Source organism: Microtus oregoni, unplaced genomic scaffold (assembly GCF_018167655.1).
Source record: "Microtus oregoni isolate MIOR12 unplaced genomic scaffold, Mior012 000019F_ref0000042, whole genome shotgun sequence".
In the NCBI taxonomy this organism is placed as follows: Eukaryota; Metazoa; Chordata; class Mammalia; order Rodentia; family Cricetidae; genus Microtus; species Microtus oregoni.
In genome coordinates, this window is record NW_024543078.1 from 8,926,741 (window position 1) to 8,948,346 (window position 21,606).

Sequence of the window (21,606 nt, forward strand, 5' to 3'; positions counted from 1 at the left end):
ATTAATATAAACTTATCCTAAGTTTCCAGATTTTTCAAACATTTGTAGATCCATTCATCCCCCTACAATGCCACAAGAAAAATTCCCAGAACACTGCTTAACCTTACATGTTCCAAGTTTAACTATAAAATTACTTTCGCCCAATGTATTTTCTCTCTATTTGTATACTATATAACATGCTTAATAAACAAGCCCCAAACTTCTCCCAATTACTGTATTCACACTGTCTAGGTTAAATGAAGAAAGAGCACACTCTCAAAAGGCTTATGGCCAATGCTACTATATGTCATCCCTTTCCATCAAAAGTACCATTCCGAAGGAAAAGACTGAAGAATCACAGAATGTTGTCAGCGCTCTCTGAGAATCTGGGACAATTACTGTAAAGCTCTCAAACACAAAGGCATGCTCAGAGATGAAAGCAACCTTAGTGCTCTATATGACCTTGATCATTGCATGCCATTTGAGCATAGCAAATTCTCCTAGTCAGGTAACCACAGGTTAAAATATAAATAATATGGGCAAATCTATATATTTCTCTTAAAATACATATTTCTCTCTATCTCAAGGCCTGATGACAAATTTGGGAAACAATTCAGATCCTAGCAGGAAAAAAAGTCTATCCTGCAGACACAAACACCAAGAATCAAGTGTGACATACAGAGACAGTTCATCACCTAAACGGTGAACAATCTGAGTAAGTGACTCATCTGAGCAAGAGAGAGATTTAAAGGCTAAAGCCCAGTAAAAACCTTTCTCGGGGGACCGGGATCGTGGGTGAGGCGGCGGTGGAGGCAGTGGCGGCTTGGCAGGCGGGTTAAAGCTTCAGGGGCAGCCTCCGCCATGATCCTGCTGGAGGTGAACAATCGCATCATCGAGGAGATCTCACTCTCCTTCCAGAACACGGCCTTTGGAAACAAACCAGAAGCTGAAGAAGTAACATTTGCAGATTTTGATAGTGTCCTTTATCATATTTCAAAACCTAATGGAGACAAAACAAAGGTGATTGTAGCGGCGTAAATAAATGCAGGCAGATTGTAAAGAAATATATACAGTTTTAATGAAGAAATAAACTTACAGAACCGAGGTTCCCGCTTAGCACAGGAAGCAGGAAAAGGGACGCACAGGCTCCCACAAGCTCGATTTATCAGTCAACATTCGCCCGAGGCAAGCCCGCCCCTAAGGGGCTGGCTTAACCCTACAGGTGATGGTCAGTATTCCTTTGAAATTCTACAAGGAACTTCAGGCACATGGTGCTGATGACTTATTAAAGAGAGTATATGGGAGTTTCTTGGTAAACCCAGAATTGGGATACAATGTTTCTTTGCTATATGACCTTGAAAATCTGCCTGCATCCAAGGATTCTATCGTGCAGCAGGCTGGCATGTTGAAGCAAAATTGCTTTGCCTCTGTCTTTGAGAAATACTTCCAGTTCTGAAGGCGTAAGTCACAAACAATGCCACACCAGTTTGGAATTATGATTAATAGGGTGGTATTTATTTAATGGGGAAAAAACTTACAGATCACCATCCAAGACAACAGCCCTCTACGCAACGAGGAAGGGAGTCTAATCGCCAGTGGAGCAGGAAGTGAAGAGAGAGAGGAGAGGGAAGTGGCCGCTTTTTTAAAGGGAGAGAGACCACGCCCCAATGGGCTGGTATCTCAGTGGCTATAGGCTGGAGGAGTGGGAGGACCTCCCGCAACACCTCCCCCTTTTGTTTAAATAAGAGAGTTCTAAACCTACTATGAAATTATATACAATAAGTACAAATATCCTATTCTAACTAGCTTAGGTCTTGTATAATAAATAACTTGGCCAAGTCATGAGAGAAAGTAACTACATTTATATAGTCTTCAATCCCATCGAAGATCTGAGAAGGGAAATAATGTTACCTGGGTAATTAGGAAGTTCAGTAAAACAACTTCCAAAACATGCAACAAATCACAGAGACAACTAGCTACCTGGGCAATCACCCAAAGTCACATTAGCAGCGTTGAAGCAACCAACTTTGGCTAAGGCCTAACATAACTGACATACCATTTTCAAAGGCAAGCAACTTTTTCAAAACTATCTTACCCTGTCTTGGCAGGATATGACAGTCCTGTTTTATCCATTGATGCATGCTCTGTATCTCTGTCAGTGGTTGAGGTATGGGCATTTCTTTGCCCAAAGGCCAATTCTGCCAAAAAGAAAGGCTCCAGGTGGAGTGTCTTTGGTGCTCAACATTCTCTCGGGAATAGAGTGGTGTTGCCAGGAGCAATTGTGTCTCACTACCACAAAACTCTGAGTTAGATTAAAGGCCATTTTCTACAGCTCTTTGAAGAAGTTGAAGATTATCTATCTCTACTGAGTATAATCTCTATATATCTAAAGAACCTGATTAGTCTAATTATAAATGACAAACTTAGATGACTATTAATCTATATTATTCTCAATATCTATCTAACTTAAAGACTAAGACAATAAACAACTGTGAAACAAATGAGGACAATGACCTCCAAATATAAACAATGTACAAATATACATTGCAGTAGGTAAATATATATCATACACAAACATTATATAAGTATCTTAATCAGAGGTAGAAATGTACACTGCAATATGGTAAATATATACAATGTATATATATATATATATCAATACAATATATGTCAATACATAAAAAATGTTTTAAACAGAGGTAGAAACATGCATGCATACAGTAGTCAATATAATTTAACTTTGTATCAATATACAAGAATCTATACCAATATATTTGTCTTTCTGCATATTGTGAATCTGTAACTATATTAAGAGGTTCTTTAAAATCCCTTAGCACCATAAGAATGGCATATAATTCTGCCTTCTGGACAGAATTATAAGGGCTTTGTTCCACCTTACTCAATTCATCTGACTTGTAACCTGCTTTCCCTGATTTATTTGCATCAGTATAGAACGTATGGGCTCCAGTTATTGGAGCATCACGTACAATTCTAGGAAGAATCCAAGAAGTTCTTATTATGAGGTTAAGTCTACCAGTTTTAGGATAGTTGCTATTAATTTCTCCCAAAAAATTAGCACAAGAAGAGGACAAGGAAGGAGGGAACAGAGTGGTTATCCATTGTCTGTTGAATCTAAAAAAGACAGAGTCACAGTAGTCTTCAGCACGGTGTTTAAGGATGATGACGATGTTGTCATTGGAAAGGTCTTCATGCAAGAGTTCAAAGAAGGACGAAGAGCCCAGCCCCCCAGGTCCTTTTTAACCACAGGAAACCTCCTCTAGAGCTGAAAGACACAGATGCTGCCGTGGGTGACAACACTGGCTACATCACCTTCCTGCTCTCCCCTCGCCACACCAATGCCACTGCTTGAGACAACACCATCAACCTGATCCACACGTTCTGGGACTATCTGCACTACCACATTAAGTACCCAAGGCCTATATTCATACACGAATGCGAGCAAAACCATCTGACTTCCTTAAGGTGCTCACTCGTGCACACCCAGATGCAGAGAAAAAAGTAATGAAAACATTCATGGGGAAGACATTTTCATCCCGCTAACACTTGGAAACTGAGGAAGAAGCTCTGTTGATGGAAGGCTGGACCGTTTGCTACTGGATAATTGTAGCCCTTCATGTTGCACCTCTCCAGGTTCTTAAGGTTATTCAACCTATGGGCCCTCTGCAATCTGGAATATTCCCTTCTTTTATTTTTCCCTTTCTCACTCCCCTTCCTTTTTCCCTTTTCCAAGCTGTTTGTTTACAATATGTTACTGGTAATGAGTTGCAGATAATGCAATCTTAACTTGTATTCTTCTAAGTATTTGAGTTCAAAACTCCTGTATCTAAAGAAATATGGTTGGGGTCATTAATAAAGAAAATCTTTCTATCTCAAAAAAAAAAAAAAACAAGACAAAAAACCTTTCTGAAGGCTATTTTTTCACCACTGTGGTGCTTCATGTTAGAAACAGACAAAAATATGGTATCTACAAGAAAGAAAACTCAGGTTGCCAGACTTGGTGACAAGTGTTTTTTTTATCTAGTCATCCGTCTGTTTGGACGGACTTAAGTTATATCACAGCTAGCTATCCATAACAATGAGTTCAAGAAAGTCAATGAAATTTGTAGTATGCTTGTAGCCACTTCTGCAGCATTAAAATGATAGCATCTATGGCCACAGGAGTCAGGGGTGGGGTTACAAGGAGAACTGGAGATATAAAGCACCAATCTGTTAGTGATGTATTGTGGATATTCCTGAACTGAGAGATATTACCATTCCTTAGTGGTCGGGGATGTCACCAATTTTTGTCAGGAAGCCATAAATAAATAGACTTAGGAGGGCGGAGGAAGATGGCAGTGGGGGCTAGGTGAGGAGTTGGCAGTGATGAGGGGCTCAGGCCCGGGGATGTGGGATGGAGGGGAAGGAGGAGACGGTGTCCCAACGCCATGGGAGAATGACCGGGCTGTGGGAGCTGGTGTGGCAGGTGCTGCAAGTGCTGCTCTACCTGCAGAGTGCTCACTTCCTGGCTCTGCCTTTGCTTCCCCTGGAACTGGATCTGGAGCAGCTGCTGTTGTGCTGCCTCCACTGTGGTCCTAGTGCTGCTGGGCTTCAAGCTGAGCAAGCCCTGGCCATTGGCAGGAACCAGCATCATCACCTGCACCCTCACTGGGCCCCAGGCTGTGCTGGTCTTCGGAGGGCGGGTCCCTGCAGAAGCTGCTACTGTATATGGGCCTGGTGGTCACTAAGGAGGACCATGAGCCCAGCTTCTCAGACACCGTGAGCCTCAGTGGTGTGGTGTATGGCCTTGGGGATCTCTACATTAGTGTCTAAGACCACCAAGGCCTGTTCAAGAGAAATAACTCCAGATTGATGGATGAAATTGTGCAACAACAATAGGAACTTTTGGGCCGAGATTGTTGCAAATAATAACCAGAATTTGCAAGTAGTAATGACAAAGACCACCAAGTATTAAATTGCCCTTCAGCAGTGAAGGTGCTGTCCCCAGGAGCTGAAAAAGTGTATATTCTGAGAGCTGCTCAGGACTTTTGCTCAGCAGCAGAGGACACCCAGAGATTTGGATGGAGATCTGCTAGACGGCTTACTTAGTTCACATGGTTTCCCTGACCCTGAGTTAGTATTGAAGTTTGGTCCTGTGGACAGCACCTTAGGCTTCCTTCCCTGGCAAATCAGATTGACTGAGATCATCTTTCTGCCTTCTCACCTAAACATCAGTTATGTGGATGTTTTCTCTGCCCTTCATCAGAGTGCCTCGGAAAGTATGGTTCCTGGTTTTGTAATATGACATCAGGCTTTTGTAGAAAAGGACCCAATTGATTCTGATGTTTACAAAGTACCTATAAAACCTTGTACACACCTAGAAAAAAATCTAAGAAACCCAGGACCAAAGCCCCCATGATTTAGGCTTTTGTTATCCAAGTGTACTACAACATAGATGCCAACCTATTGCTCTGAAGGAATAACACACAAAGACAGTAAGAGGAGGCTGCAGAATATGATAAACTTTTCGCCAAGAGAATAAAAGAAGCCAGGGACAGATTGTCAAGAGATATAGGTTGTCCTCACTGATAGTTTCTACGTCTAAATCTCAGACCAGTCAAAAGTAAGATTACTGGGGCCAGAGAGATGGCTCAGCAGTTAAGAAGATTGGCTGCTACACCAGAGGACCCAGGTTCGATTCCCAGTATAGCAGCTAACAATGATCCGCAGCTCCAGTTCCCTTTTCTGGTCTCTGTGGACATTGTGTGAATGCAGTGCATAGACTACATGCAGGCAAAATACCCATGTACATTAAAAAGTAATAAAAAAGTACCTGAAACCAAGGTTTTATTGTAAGGGTTATAAAATAATAAATAAATAAAAAGTTTTATACTTAAAACACCTGAAGCAGTTACTTCCTTACTTGATAAGTACAATTTTGAATCTTGAATTATTTCAAAGACATCAGAGTAGGCCTAAGCATTTATATTAATATATTTAAAGCATTTCCCAACATTGTTATACTAAAAGTATAATGCAGTTTCAAGAAGAAAAAGGTAAATATCCTGGTGTTATCAACCTCACTTCTGCTAGATTGAACAACATATCCTGAAGCAGGCCTTTTGTAGATTAGCAACTTAGTGCTAAAAGAGACACCAAGTGTCACTATGAAGAAAAGTCACTTGATTATTAAATATAAGCCCAGGCTGGCCTCGAACTCGTGATCCTCCTGCCTCTGCCTCCTTCAGCAAATCCTACCGGCGTGCGCCACCACAACCGGCATGCAAATGGATGGAAATAGAAAACACTATCCTGAGTGAGGTATCCCAGACCCAAAAAGATGAACATGGGATGTACTCACTCATAATTGGTTTCTAGCCATAAATAAGGGTCACGGAGTCTACAATAGGTGAATCTAAAGAAGCTAAGTAAGAAGGGGAACCCAAGGAAAAACATATAGTTATCCTCTTGGCTAAGGGAAGTAGACAAAATTGCCGGGGAGAAAATTGGGATCTTGGGGTGGGGTGGGTTGGGGGTAAGGGGAGATGGGGAGAGAAAAGTTAGAAGGGAAGGAGGTCGGGCCTTGGGAAAGCAGGAGGATTTGGGATAAAGGAAGGTTGGACAGGGGAGCACGGAACCACAATTCTTAGTTAAGGGAACCACTTTAGGGTTGGCAAGAGACCGGATCCTAGAGGGGCTCCCAGGTGACCAAGCTGAGGTCCCCAGTTAGTTCCTTGGGCAGTTGAGAATAGGGAACCTGAACTGACCCTATCCTTGAGCAATACTGACGAATATCTTGCATATCATCATAGAACCTTCATCTGGTGATGGATGGAGATAGAGACAGAGACCCACACTGGAGCACTGGACTGAGCTCCCAAAGTCCCAATGAGGAGCAGAAGGAGGGAGAACATGAGCAAAGAAGTCGGGACCACGAGGGATGCACCCACCCACTGAGACAGTGGAGCTGATCTATTGAGAGCTCACCAAGACAAGCTGGACTGTGACTGAAAAAGCATGGGATAAAACTGGACTCTCTGAACATGGTGAACTATGAGGGCTGATGAGACACAAAGGACAATGGCACGGGGGTTTGATCCTACGTAATGTGATGGCTTTGTGGGAGCCCAGCCAGTTTGGATGTTCACCTTCCTAGATATGGACGGAGGTGGGAGGTCCTAGGTCTTACCACAGGGCAGAAAACCCTGACTGCTCTTTGGACTGGAGAGGGAGGGGGAAAGGAGTGGGGGGAAGGGGAGAAGGGTGGGAGGAGGGGGCGTAGGGGGGGAGGAGGGGGAGGGAAATGGGAGGCTGGGAGGAGGTGAAAACTTGTTTTTTTTTCTCCTTTTCTCAATAAAAAAAAGTAAAAAATATATAAATAAATAAATATAAGCAAAATGTAACAAATATACTTACTCCTTTTGAAAGCTGTGCACAGAGGGGAACTGAATCCAAAGACCAAGCACATCTTTGCATCTGGGCTGTAACCATTCTGCAGTAACGTTTCCACGCACTCTTCCCATCCTCCAAACACTTCCCAGTAAACAGGGCTCACTTTGTCTGGACCAGCGTCACAAGCCCGGTTAGTAAGTGGTATTAACAAGTCCAAGATCCTTCAAATACACAAACGGGAGGAATATTTACTATAGGAAATTTGTCTGTTGTCCTTGTTCACTATTATTTGTCTTACCACCATCATTACCTATGCTCCCAAATCCAATTTTATGTTTAATATTTCAGAATCTAATAAATCATTAAAAATTAAAAATTGATGACATCTTGATATATGCATGCAAATGGATGGGACTAGAAAAACCAATACTGAGTGAGGTAACCCAGACCCAGATATATAAGCATGGTATGGACTCACTCATATGTTGATACTATCTGTAAAGCAAAAAGTAGTGAGCCTATTGTATGTTGAAAAAAAGAAGATAACACACCATATTTTTCAGCCTGAAAAAAACTCCAGTCCAAGTGATTCAAAAGCCTCACATAAAACCATATATAGTGAACCTGATAGAAGAAAAGCTAGGGAAGAGCCTGGAATGCATTGCCACAGGAGACTCCTTCCTAAACAAAGCAGTGATGGTGCAGGCACTAAGATCAACAATTCATAAAAGGGACCTCACAAAAACTAAAATCTCCTGGAAAGCAGAGACCACTGGCAGGCAAGAGGACAAAACAACTGCTTACAGCCTGGAAACTGATTTCCCCTAATCATACATCTAACAGTTGGATCAATCACAAATCTAAAAAGACTGCAAGTCCATGTACAAGTCTGTGATCCCTGCTGCTGCCAGTTTTGGGGGCAAGGAAGCTTCTTCTGCATAATGGAGAATGAGAGACATTGAAGGCTGCTGGGACAACCTCTTCCACCGAACAAACAAATCAAAATAAAGACAGTCCAGAGAGGGAGCCTTTGAAGAGAGTCTAAAAATTGTGATAAAGATGCTGTAGGATATAGATCTTCACAAATGATGGGATTTCCTGTGTGACAGGGGGATGGGAAAGGACTCAGCAATCTTTAAGGATATGGCCACTAGGAGTTTGACCATGTTCCAATGAGTATACAAAAACACAAATTTGGCATGGTGTATTTCTCTCTCTCTCTCTCTCTCTCTCTCTCTCTCTCTCTCTCTCTCTCTGGAAAGGCATAAAGTGAAAAGGGTAAACCTTGGAGGAATGGGAAGAGAGTGTGAACAGTGTAAATTGATAAAATTCCCAATAATTAACAAACTAATTGTATTGAAGTAAAAAGAACTCAAGACATTAGACATCAAGAAATCCACTTAAAGATGGGGTACAGGGCTGGAGAGATGGCTCAGAGGTTAAGAGCATTGCCTGCTCTTCCAAAGGTCCTGAGTTCAATTCCCAGCAACCACATGGTGGCTCACAACCATCTATAATGAGATCTGGTGCCCTCTTCTGGCATGCAGGCAGGCATGGAAGGAATGTTGTATACATAATAAATAAATAAATATTAAAAAAATAAAGATGGGATACAGATATAATCATAATTCTCCTTAGAGCAATCTCAAATGGCTGAGAAACACCTAGAGAGATGTTCAAAATTTATAGCAGTTAGTGAAATGTAAAATCAAAAGTGCTTTTTTTATTTTTTACATATGTCAGAATGATCAAGATCGATAGCACAAGTGACAGCTCATGCTGGTGAGGATGTAGAGCAAGGGGACCATTCCTCCACTGCTGTGGGAGTTAAAATTTGTACAACAAATTTGGAATTCAATATGGATGTGCCAGGCTTTGTTGACTCTTCATGGAGGCCTTACCATTTGTGGGGATTGAATAGGGTTTGGTGCAGTGAGGTAGGGAGAACAGGAGAAGCTGGCCACTGGAGTTACCATGTCATTGGAGCTGGAGGAGATGCTCCAGTCCGACTTAGAGGCCATGTAGCCCAGGTATTTGAAGAGCACAAGAAGCAGGCATCTGTGTTCATCGTTGTCTGGATGGAGATTGAAGGCATGTTTGCAATAACCTGCCACAGAGGGATGGCCTAGAGGCAGAGGACCAATTCCCTTAAAGAGATGGCTACTCCTGTGCCAGATGGAAGCTGCTGCCTCTGCCATGGGGCTCCAGAGCTCCTGGCTGCAGAAGAGTCAGGCCTGAGGCAAGGAAGGCTCTCCTCTCAGAGCACACAGCCCCAGGGGAATCCTCTCCTCCTGGAGTCCCAAAGGCAAAGGAACATAAAGTGCCCTCCATAGTCCCTAGCAGGGCAAGGCCAGCCTGCTTTGGTGAGGCAAGGAATCCCTAGAGGCAATTGTGGCTGCCATGCCAGCAAGGCTGGCACCCCAGGTGTCCTTTGTTCTGTTGCTGAGTGCCTGCTGGGCCTTCTCCCTGATGATTGGGGCACTGGAAATGGTGAGAGACAAAGAGGCACCACCATTGCTAAATGACTATGTGCCACCTCAGCCCTCCATCCACTGCAAATTTAGAGTTTCCTGCTGAAGAGTGCAGCTGGGATGAGCTCTTCTCCTTCCAGATTCTGCTGACCATGTACCAGCAGCTCTGCTTGGTAAACTCACAGCTGGAGCCATGTCTGAGGGTCTTTCCCAAAGAGCCCTCTGACATAAGCATTGTGCTGTTCCAGGACATCCCTGAGATGACCAAGCAGATAACTGATGCTCTGTGTTACCAGCTCCAGATCTACCTGGGTCATGGCCTGGACAAGTGCAGTTGGAAGATCCTTGCCCAGGTGCTCTTCACTGAGACACACAGGGAGAGACAGACAGGGAGTGTAGCTTAGGGCTCAGGGCTTAGGGATTGGGGCATTTTAGTTGGAAGACTAGCTACTCAATTTCTTCTTCCAATTGGTTTAGGTGGTGCTTATACCTGTAGGGACTATTCTTTTTCTGATTCGTTCAGGTGGTGCTACCTATAGAGTTTTCTGTGGCCTGACATTGATAATGTAAATGAATAGTATATGTGCACAGTAACTCAAATTAAATTGAAAGGCATAAGCGTCTCTCCATAGGCAGCTTTCTCTTCTTTCCTAGGTTGCTGCTCCAGAAGTCATGATACACATCAGGCATGGACCAATAATTACACATAACTTATTTGAAAGAGTAACTACACATCAACATAAAATGTTTTCTCTTCAGGTAATAGTGACACAATGCAGAGAAAATGCAGGCATTCCATGAATAATGCACAAGGTACTAGAAATTATATCCCATAGCTATAGTAACAAAACCCTAATGATATTGTCAAAAATAAACATGTTAATCAAGGGATTTGAATCAAAGACCCAGATACAAATCTGAATATATATGAATACCTTATATTTTAAAGAAGCCAGAAATATACAATGGGAAACTGAAATCTACAATGGGAAACAGTGCCACTCTAACCAGATTTCAATGTGGAGAAGAAAGTAGAGCGTGCCATATTCATCAACCTGAAGAAAACTCCAGTCCAAGTGGTTCAAAAGCCTCACATAAAACCATTTGTAGTGAAGCTGACAGAAGAGGAGCTAGGGAACAGCCTTGAATATATTGAAACAGGAGACTACACTAAGGTCAACAATTAATAAATGGGACCTCACAAAACTGAAAATCTCCTGGAAATCAGAGAACATGTGGCAATAGGAGAAAACAGCTGCTTTTAGACTGAAAAACTGATTTTCCCTAACTACACAACTAATAGAGTGCTCACGTCCCAAATACATAAATATGGAAGTCCATGTGAAATTTCGTGATCCTTGCTGCTGCCAGTTGTTTGGGGCAAGGAAGCTTTTTCTGCAGAACCATGATTGAGAATGAGAGACATTGCAGGTTGGTGTAACACCCACTCCCCCCCCCCAAACAAACAAATCAAAATAAAAACAGTCCAGACAGGGAGCTATTAAAGAGAGTCCTTAAAATTGTGACAAAGATGTTGAAGTATATAGATTTTCATAAATGATGGGTTTTCATGTGGCTTCGGAAGGGGGCTGAACAACAAAAAATCCTTTAGCAACATAATAATCAAAACAATATACATGCAGAATTAAGAAAGAATACTAACAGCTGCACAGGTAATAGGTCTAGAAACATATAAATGCAGACCTGCTAGAATACACCTGACTTTTCAATGGAAACAATGTAAGCCACAAGGTCCCGGTTGAGCCCTATGAAGACATTAATAGGCCATGGATGCCAGCTAGTATACACAGTGAACTTTCATTTACCATAGATGGAGAAAAGACAGGAACAGATTTAAATAATGTGTAGCTACAAATCTATATCAATGGAAAGTACTAGAAGTAAAATTTCAACCCAAGGAAGTCAGCTACATTCACAAAATCACAGAAAATAGATGATCTCACAGTAGTAAATCCCAAATAAAAGAAAGCAAAGACAATTATGTCACCAACAACAAAAAGTAAAATAACAGGAACTAGCAATCACTTGTCATTAATATCCCTTAATATAAATGGTCTCGAGTCACTTATAAAAAGACACAGACTAACAGAATGGATAAAAAAAACATAATTTATTCTTCTGCTGCATACAAGTAGCACATCTCAACCTCAAAGACAGACATCGCCTCAGGAAAGGGTTGAGAAAATTTTCCAATAAAATGGACCTAAGAAACAAGCTGGTGTAGCTATCCAAATATCTAACACAATAGACTTCAAACTAAAATCAATCAAAAGAGAAAAAGAAGGACATTTAATATTAGTCACAGGAAAAATCCATCAAGAGGAAATCTCAATACTGAACATGTATGTGCCAAATACAAGGGCACCTTCATATGTACAAGAAACACTTCTAAGGCTTACATCACATATGATGCCACACATACTAATAGTGGGTGGCCACAACACTTCCCTCTCACCACCGGATAGGTCTGACAGACAGAAACGTAACAGAGAAATAAGGGACTAAACAGATGTTATGACTCAAATGGACTTAACACACATCTATAGGATATTCCATCCAAAGATATAAAAGCATACCTTCTTTTCTTCTCTACACCCCATGGAATTTTCTCAAAATTGACCATATACTCAATAAAAAAGAAAACTTCAACAGATTCCAAAAAAAATTGAATAACCCCATGTATCTTATGGGATAACCATGAATAGAAGTTAGCATTCACCACCCACACTAATTTCCTACACCCACAAACATATGAAAATTGAGTAATACTCATCTGAATTACAAATGGGTCAAGGAAAAAACAAAGAAATAAATTAAAACTTTGTAAGGTTCAATGAAAATGACCACACAACGTACCCAAAGTTATGGGACACAATGAAAGCAGTGTTAAGAGGAAAGTTCATACCACTAAATGCCTATATAAAAAAGCTGGAAAAATCCCAGATTAGAAAGTTAATAGACCACCTGTAAGCTCTAGAACAAAGAGAAGAAAACTCACCCAGGAGGACTAGATGACAAAAAATAATGAGATTGCGAGATGAGATTAACAAACTAGAAAGAAAGAAAACAGTACAAAGAATCAATGAGACAAAGAGTTGATTCTTTGAGAAAAATCACAAAATTGAAAATGTCATTCCAAACTAACCAAACTTCAGAAAGAATATCCAAATTAAAAAATAAGAAATCAAAAAGAGGACATAAATCAGACATGGAGGAAATCTAGGGAATTATGAGGTCATATTTCGAATACCTCTACTTCAAAAAAATATGGAAAACTTAAAAGTAATAGAAAATTTTCTGGTAAGTATCACATACCAAAATTTAATTAAGAGCAGATAAGCAAAATCAATCGAAATATAACACTCGGGAAATGAAAACAGTCATTAAAAGTCTCCCACTCAAAAAGTATGTACCAGATGGTTTCAGCTCATAATTTTACAAAATTTTTAAAGAAGAACTAATAGCAATATTCTTTAAATGGTTCCATACAACAGAAACAGAGGGAACAATGCCAAGCTCTATTTGAGAGGCTACAGTTACCCTGATTCAAAAACCACAAAAAGACACTATTAAGAAGAATTACAGATCAATCTCACTCAAGAACATTGATGCCAAAATACTCAGTAAAATCCTGGCAAACCAAGTCCAAGAACATATTAAAAATATCATCCACCATGACCAAGTTGTCTTCATCCCGGAGATACAGGAATGGTTCAACATATGAAAATGTATTAACATAATCCTCCATATGAACAAACTGAAAGAAAAAAAAAAACACATGATCATCACAGTAGATGCTGAAGAAGCTTTCCTCAGAGTTCAACACCCCTTCATGATAGACGTCTCGGAGAGAGCAAGGATATAAGGACACAACTAAACATAATAAAGGCAACATACAGCAACACAACATCCACCATCAAACTCAGCGGAGAGGACACAAAGCAGTCCAACTGAAATCGGGAACAAGACAAGGTAGTCCACTCTGCATATCTATGCATAGAGTAATTAAAGTTCTATCTAGAGCAATAAGACAGCAAAAAGACATTAAGGGGAAACAAATTGGAAAAGAAGAAGTCAAACTCTCATTAAAAAGAAGGAATGACAAGTAGAAATGGAAAGGGCACCAAATTACACAGCCTGGCAGACAGAACCTATACATGCCTGCCGACTTTGGAAATAGAAAACACTATCCTGAGTGAGGTAAGCCAGACCCAAAAAGAGGAGCATGGGATGTACTCACTCATATTTGGTTTCTAGCCATAAACAAAGGACATTGACCCTATAATTAGTGATCCTAGAGAAGCTAAATAAGAAGGAGAACCCAAAGAAAAACAATATAGGCATCCTCCTGAATATTAACCTTCACCAGGCGATGAAAGGAGACAGAGACAGAGACCCACATTGGAGCACCGGACAGAAATCTCAAGGTCCAAATCAGGAGCAGAAGGAGAGAGAGCACGAGCAAGGAACTCAGGACCGCAAGGGATGCACCCAACACCGACTTCCCATCTAAAAGAAAGAATACACGTGCTGTTTTTCAGTGCAAACAGCGGCATTTTGGAAATACTGCCTCTCAGATCAACTCCAAACCTAGGTGTGAGGAGACATTGGCTGAACGTGAATGTTCGGTCTGGCCCTAGCATTTCTAAATCTACTTTTAACCAGATGCCAGTGGAGTCTTACTGTTAGGAAAACTGAGCCGCACTTCAGTGAAGTCTTTCTGGGTGAAGTTTACTGCTCTCCCATGGGGGAAACAGGGCTCACCAGTGGCTGCCTCCGAGACAGGAAAAAGAGGCGCTTTTCTCATCATGCAGGTTCCTCATACAGCACTGACCCCAGTGAGAGGCAGACAGGACAGCTGACAGCAAACTGAACCGCAGGTGTCGGGGCTCAGAGACCACAATTCCTGCTCTCCCAACTGTCTTCTGGACAGTTGTCCGCACATGCCTAAGTACGCATGCGCAGAGCTCCTGGGGACGGCTGGGCTCTGCACGGTCCTGGGCACTCACTGTACAACCTCAGAGTGTGAGAAATCAGCCTAGCCATGAAGGGTGGGCCCTCGAGAGCCAAGCTGGGACTGATGAGGGTGGTGAGGGAGAGAGTGAGGGTGGTGAGGGTTAAGGTGACAGGGGTGGGGGAGGGGTTTAGAGGGATCCTGTTGGAGGGTTGGAGTGAGATGTTTGCATTTGGGAGGACTGGCTGCCAGCTCAGTGGGTGGAATTGAGCCATGGGTCAGTTGAATTCCCAGTCCTCTTTGCATAGCACAGGCTGTGAAGTGACAGGGAAGATAATACTACTGAGAGACTGTTTGGCTTTTCTTTCTTTCGTTCATGATCTGGGTGACATTTTGACAATCATTTTCTTTTCGTCACTACTAATAAAGGTTAAAACTTACAGTGTTTTAGACTATCAGATACCCGTCTACAAGTGCATGCATAGTCCTCTATGGTGGTATCTAGAAATCCTTAGGTGTACTTCAGAGAGAATTTGAAATTTTCATTTATTTGTGTGGAATAATGTAAAGAAACAGCAACAGAGCACAGAACAGTAAAACTCCAGCGTTGCAGGGCCTTTGAAAGGGTATCACCAGGTGCACCACTGATGTCAAATGAGGTGGTTTGCTGTTTTTGTGGTGTGTGTGTGTGCTCTGAGGAGTGAATGAGTCCCAGCCCTAGAGAAATGAAGATCATTGTGAGCAGCCCCATGAGTCTCGAGGAACTGTCGGTGACTTGGTAATTAGGTTTTTATAAGAATTGCAGTGCAAAGAATTGCACTAATATAGCAATAATAGAGAAATCTATTCACATCTCTTCTTCCCTTCCTTGCTAGAAGGATCATCCAGGCAGGGTGTTTCAAATAATTATTCTACTCTTTGATTAAGGGGAATCTCAACCAATCACCGTGTTGGGGGGGGGGGTTGTCCTGGGGCCCCCAAAAGTTTATAAAACCTTCCATGTGCACTTGTTTGTCCCTTTTGTTTCCTGCTCTTTGCTGGAACCTTGGCTTTGTAAGCTGAATATATTATATTGAGCTTGCCTGGCTAATTCTGTTCACCGTTCATTTACGCTGTAACATTATGGCGCCCTAATGTGTGGTTTTTTGGATATCCGCCTCTGAGCCCGGCCGCAGCGCCGGGGCCTCGCTCCCCTCCAGTGCACCGCGGATTCGGCTTTGAGGTTTAATTTTTTTAAAAATATTTATTTATTTATTTATTTATTTATTTATTTATTTATTATGTATACAATATTCTGTCTGTGTGTATGTCTGTAGGCCAGAAGAGGGTACCAGACCTCATTCCAGATGGTTGTGAGCCACCATGTGGTTGCCTGGAATTGAACTCAGGACCTTTGGAAGAGCAGCCAATGCTCTTAACCACTGAGCCAGAATGCTTGAATTCAGCGGATCTCCCAGTGCAGTTTTTCCAGGAGATGCCCGTGCCTCAGCTGCAAATGCACGCACATGCGCGCACTGTACTCTCTCCCTGAGGGCCGCTGCTGAATGAGTGCAGCCGCTGAACGTCCTAGCTAGTTTCCCCTCTCTCTCAGCTCATGTTCACCGTGCCCTTTCTGCCGCACCGCGCTTTCACTGGATGCTCACCCGGCCCAATTGCCAGGCGCCCCGTGGCTGCTCACTACACAGCCACGGCTCGGCAGCTCCAGCCCCGCCAGATCTTTCCCGGTGCTTGCGAGCAAGTCAGCTAACCGAGCTCAGGCCCCTGCCGCTGGGCGGCACCAGGGTGGTCCCCCATTTGCGGCCCCGCAGCTGCCGCAGCAGCAGACTTGGCCTGGCGCTCCCACCATCAAAGGCTGAGCAGCCCATGTGCCCGCGATCGTGGAAGTAAGGCAAACGGACTGCTGGGCACGTGATTTGATCCGTGACTCGATCTGATCGCGCTTCCGCGGGCCGAACCATCCACGCCTAATCAGGCCTTGGCCCTTTCCGGTTTCCTGGCCCTCCCACTGCTGTTTATAGGCCCGGCGCCCGCGTTCTATAGCCTTACTCTAATTCACACAGCACAGGGTTTGTGGTTTAACCTCTGGTTTTGAGTATTTATTTCATGATTTTCCCACGGGTTCTGACTTTCCCGGCCACTTGAATTAAGGTGCACCCCGCCACCTATTGGCTGGCAACTGTCATTACAGGTAATTTTAATCAATCAATAAATACAGATAATTAAAAATAAATACAGATTTGATTGAAAATGTCTGACAGCTCTTTTTCATCTTCCTCTCGGAGAGGCAGCTTCGCTTCTGTCTCTCTCCCCACTTCTCTGCTTCCCCCTTCTCTGTCTCTTTCTCCTCCTCTCTCTCTCTCTCTCTCTGTCTCTCTCTCTCTCTCTCTCTCCCTCTCTCTCTGTCCTCCCCTTCACCCTTCCTCCTCCATAGCCCCCTGAATAAACATTCAACCTCACCCTGAAAAAAAAAAAAAAAGAAAATGTCTGACAATATCACCATTCAAGGCTTTTACAGCCTATTTAATTACACCATGGCTGAGATATTTCAGGATACAAATGAGGTTTCCCTTGGTTGGATATCTTTAGGGCTTAGAATTATTCTCGTTTTTTTTTTCCTTTGTAATACAGTTAGACAATAGACAAATGATAAAGTCCTTACAGGATGAATCCAGGATTCTTAGGGCAGAGGTTGAATGCTTAAAAATAATTCAGACTGACAACACCTCCTCAAGAAAGAGTTTGAAGTTCTCAAGGAAGAGAATAGATCTTTGTCTAACATGACTCTGTCAACTGAGCAAAATTTAGAAAAGGTACAGTCGGGTATTAAGGAGAGATTCGCTACTGTGGAGGAAGGGACAGCTGATCTGGACCATAAACTTCAGTCCCTATCTGTAGGAACTGAAACATTAACTGAGAGAATTAAAACTGCTGAATGTGTCCAGTTTTATCCCAGACTTTTTCAGACCCAGGCCAGCTGGCCTTGGTGAGTTCCCGACAGAATATCCCCATTGTCTCAGTGTGTGGGTGCACTCCTCTTTGTCCTGAGTTCCTTCCTCATGCTCTCTCTCCTTCTGCTCCTGATTTGGACCTTGAGATTTATGTCCGGTGCTCCAATGTGGTCTCTGTCTCTGTCTCCTTTCATCGCCTGATGAAGGTTAATATTCAGGAGGATGCCTATATGTTTTTCTTTGGGTTCTCCTTCTTATTTAGCTTCTCTAGGATCACTAATTATAGGGTCAATGTCCTTTATTTATGGCTAGAAACCAAATATGAGTGAGTACATCCCATGCTCCTCTTTTTGGGTCTGGCTTATCTCACTCATAGCAGACAATGAGGACTACTGAAAACTCAAGAACAACGGCAATGGGTTTTTGATCCTAATGCATGTACTGGCTTTGTGGGAACCTAGGCAGTTTGGATGCTCACCTTATTAGACCTGGATGGAGGTGGGTGGTCCTTGGATTTCCCACAGTGCAGGGAACCCTGACTGCTCTTTGGGCTGACGAGGGAGGGGGACTTGATTGGGGAAGGGGGAGGGAAATGGGAGGTGGTAGCAGGGAAGAGACAGAAATCTTAAATATATATATATATATATATATATATATATATATATATATATATATATATACATATATATATAATCTGCTGAATGTGACAATAGGATTTTGTCTAAAGGATATGTGAGATTGGCTGACAGATTTTCAACAAGAAGGCACAATTCATACCAAGAAAATTTTATTCAAAGATGAGATATTATCTCTAATGGACAAACTTCATACCTTAGAATCCTCAATGAAGGATTTGGAACATAATTCTGGACAGGAGATTCAGGCCTTGCAGAAGGCAATGGTAAACAGATTTGAAAAGATTGAGGAAATTCTAAATTCTGATGAACAGAAGCAAACGGTAGACAGGCAAATTTTAACTCCATCAGTGAGTAAAACTCTCTGGGATAATTCCCACAAAACTCTACTGCCTTTCCAGTAATATCAACAGAGAAGGTGATTGGTTCCAGAAACCCTAGGGTCATCAAGGAACATACATGGGAGCCTGTCCATATGAATGATCTGAAAGAAATTAAACAGGCTGTTATGAGTTTTGGGCTACACTCCTTCTTTAAAGAGATGCTAAAAAATGGTCTATCGGCAACAAGGTCACACCCCATGATGGGATTCAATTGGTTTCAGCCGTCCTAGAGAGCGGATGGCAATTGAATTGGAAATGCTTATTGAGACAAGAGGCTAGACTTTTAGAACGGCAGGAAAGAGCAAAGGGAATTGCAATTTCCCTAGATCAAATTCTAGGTGAAGGGCTCTTTTCCGACCCTTTGGAACAAGCCAGTTATGATGAACACACCCTATCCATATGTACTACAACAACCTTAAAGGCTTGGGACAGGGTTCAAGACCAAGGACAGAGAATGGAATCATATATCAGAGTTAAACAGGGTCAGAGAGAACCCTTTAGCGAATTTCTACGAAGACTAACTAAAGCTGTACAAATAGGGATATCTGACCCAGAAGCAAGACATATAGTTATTGAGTCTTTGGCTTATGAGAATGCCAGTGTGGAGTGCAAAAGGATCTTGGGGCCATTAAAGATCAGATCAGCACCCTTGGATGAATGGGTCTTGCATACACTGAATGTTGATACATTTGACTATGGCACAGAAGCATGGGTAGAAGAAGCAATTTCCAATGGTAAAAGAAGGCATCAGAATACCAAATGTTTTAATTGTGGCAAAATGGGACATATGAAAAGGAATTGTAGACAATGGATTTCCAGAAATACTAGTAATGCCTCTTCTAGAAATAACAGAAATAGAAGGACTCAGCCTTCAGGTTTATGTAGGAGATGTGGGAAAGGCAAACATTGGATGAATGAGTGTAGGTTAACAAGAGATAGACAAGGCAACCTGTTACAATTGGGAAACGTAACAGGGGGCCTCTCACAGGCCCCCATGGTGAATGTGGTTCAGTCATTTCTGGTTACTGCAGATAACGTGCCTCATCAGGAAAATTAGGAAGCCTCATGCCTACTGTTACAAGCAATAATGGCCTGAGGGATGAGTTACGTGTATTTTGGCAAACTTCTATAAGTGATCAAAGACCAAAGGTAAGAGTGTGTGTAAATGGCATTTTTATTACTGGCCTGCTGGACACAGGTGCAGATGTAAGTATCATTACTCCAGAATCTTGGCATCTGTATTGGCCTCTTCAGGATATAAATGTTCAGTTCCTGGGAATTGGAACCCTATCTCGAGTAAGGCAAAGCCCGAGATGGGTTGGATGCATAGGGCCAGAAGGACAAATAGGAAAACTAAGGGCATATGTAGCCAATATTGCAGTGAATTTATGGGGCCGTGACCTATTACAGCAATGGAATACCCAAATTAACATTCCTGCTGCTTTTAGAGCCTATATTGCTGAGAATAATATTAAAAGAAATGACAGACGGTGGAAACCAGCCATTCAGGCTGTACAAGAACACAAAGCAATTGATGTCCCTTCAGAGATACCAATAGCCCTGCCTCTAAAATGGTTGACTGAGAAACCAATATGGACAAAGCAATGGCCTTTAGCTGAGGAAAAGTTGCAGGATTTAGAACAGCTGGTAAAAGAGCAATTAGATGCTCGACATACAGAAGAATCAACCAGCCCTTGGAATTCTTCCGTATTTGTGGTTAAGAAAAAATAACGTAAATGGAGAATGGTGACAGATCTCAGGGCCATCAACAAGGTTATTCAACCTATGGGCCCTCTGCAATCTGGAATTCCATTACCTTCTTTATTACCAAAAGGATGGCCTCTCGTAGCTATTGATTTAAAGGATTGTTTCTTCACTATACCTTTACAAGAAAAAGATAGGGAAAAGTTTGCCTTCATAGTGCCTACTTATAATAATTCTCAACCTGCGAGGAGATACCAGTGGGCCATTCTCCCCCAGGGCATGTTAAACAGCCCCTCACTGTGCCAATATTCTGTAAATCAACCATTACAAATAATACACAAGAAATTTCCCAAGTCTATAATCTATCACTATATGGATGATATTTTGTTATCTGATTCAAACATGGATACCTTGGAAAAGCTGTTTGAAGAAATAAAGATAGTTTTACCTAAATGGGAATTGCAGATTGCTCCTGAAAAGATTCAGAGAGGAGATTCTGTTAATTATTTAGGTTACAAAATAGTTTTGCAAAAAATTAAAACACAAAAGGCACAAATTAGGAGAGATCGGCTATGGACTCTTAATGACTTTCAAAGACTGTTAGGAAACATTTCCAGCCTACAACCAGCTGTTGGGATAACACCTGATTTAATAATTCATTTGAACAAAACCTTGGATGGTGATAAAGACTTCAATAATCCCAGAGGATTAACACCTGAAACAGAAAAGGAACTGACAATGATTGAGGAAAAATTATAGGAGGCACATGTGGACAGGGTGAATCCAGAGCTTGATTGTATTCTCGTCATATTACCATCCAAAATTTCTCCTGCAAGAATTTATATGCAGAGAGATGATATTATCCTGGAATTGATCTTTTTACCACATAAACCAAGTAAGAAACTAAAATCTTATATGGAAAAAGTCTTTGAATTAATTTTATAAAAGGCAAGTTGAGACTTCGTCAACTAGCAGGCATAGACCCAGCAGAAATTATAGTGCCTTTCACTGCTGATGAACTAAAGAAATTATGGGAAGATAATGAACCATGGCAAAGAGCTTGTGGTATTTTTTTTGGTAGAAATTAATAACAACTATCCAAAAAGCAAGTGGCTTAACTTC

At 41.9% G+C, this 21,606-nt stretch overlaps 2 pseudogenes; both read left to right on the forward strand.

The window, feature by feature from the left end:
- Positions 1-840: 840 nt before the first annotated feature.
- On the forward strand, positions 841-3,540 carry LOC121459768 (annotated as a pseudogene).
- An 892-nt stretch (positions 3,541-4,432) lies between these two features.
- Positions 4,433-5,281, forward strand: LOC121459588 (annotated as a pseudogene).
- Positions 5,282-21,606: the final 16,325 nt, after the last annotated feature.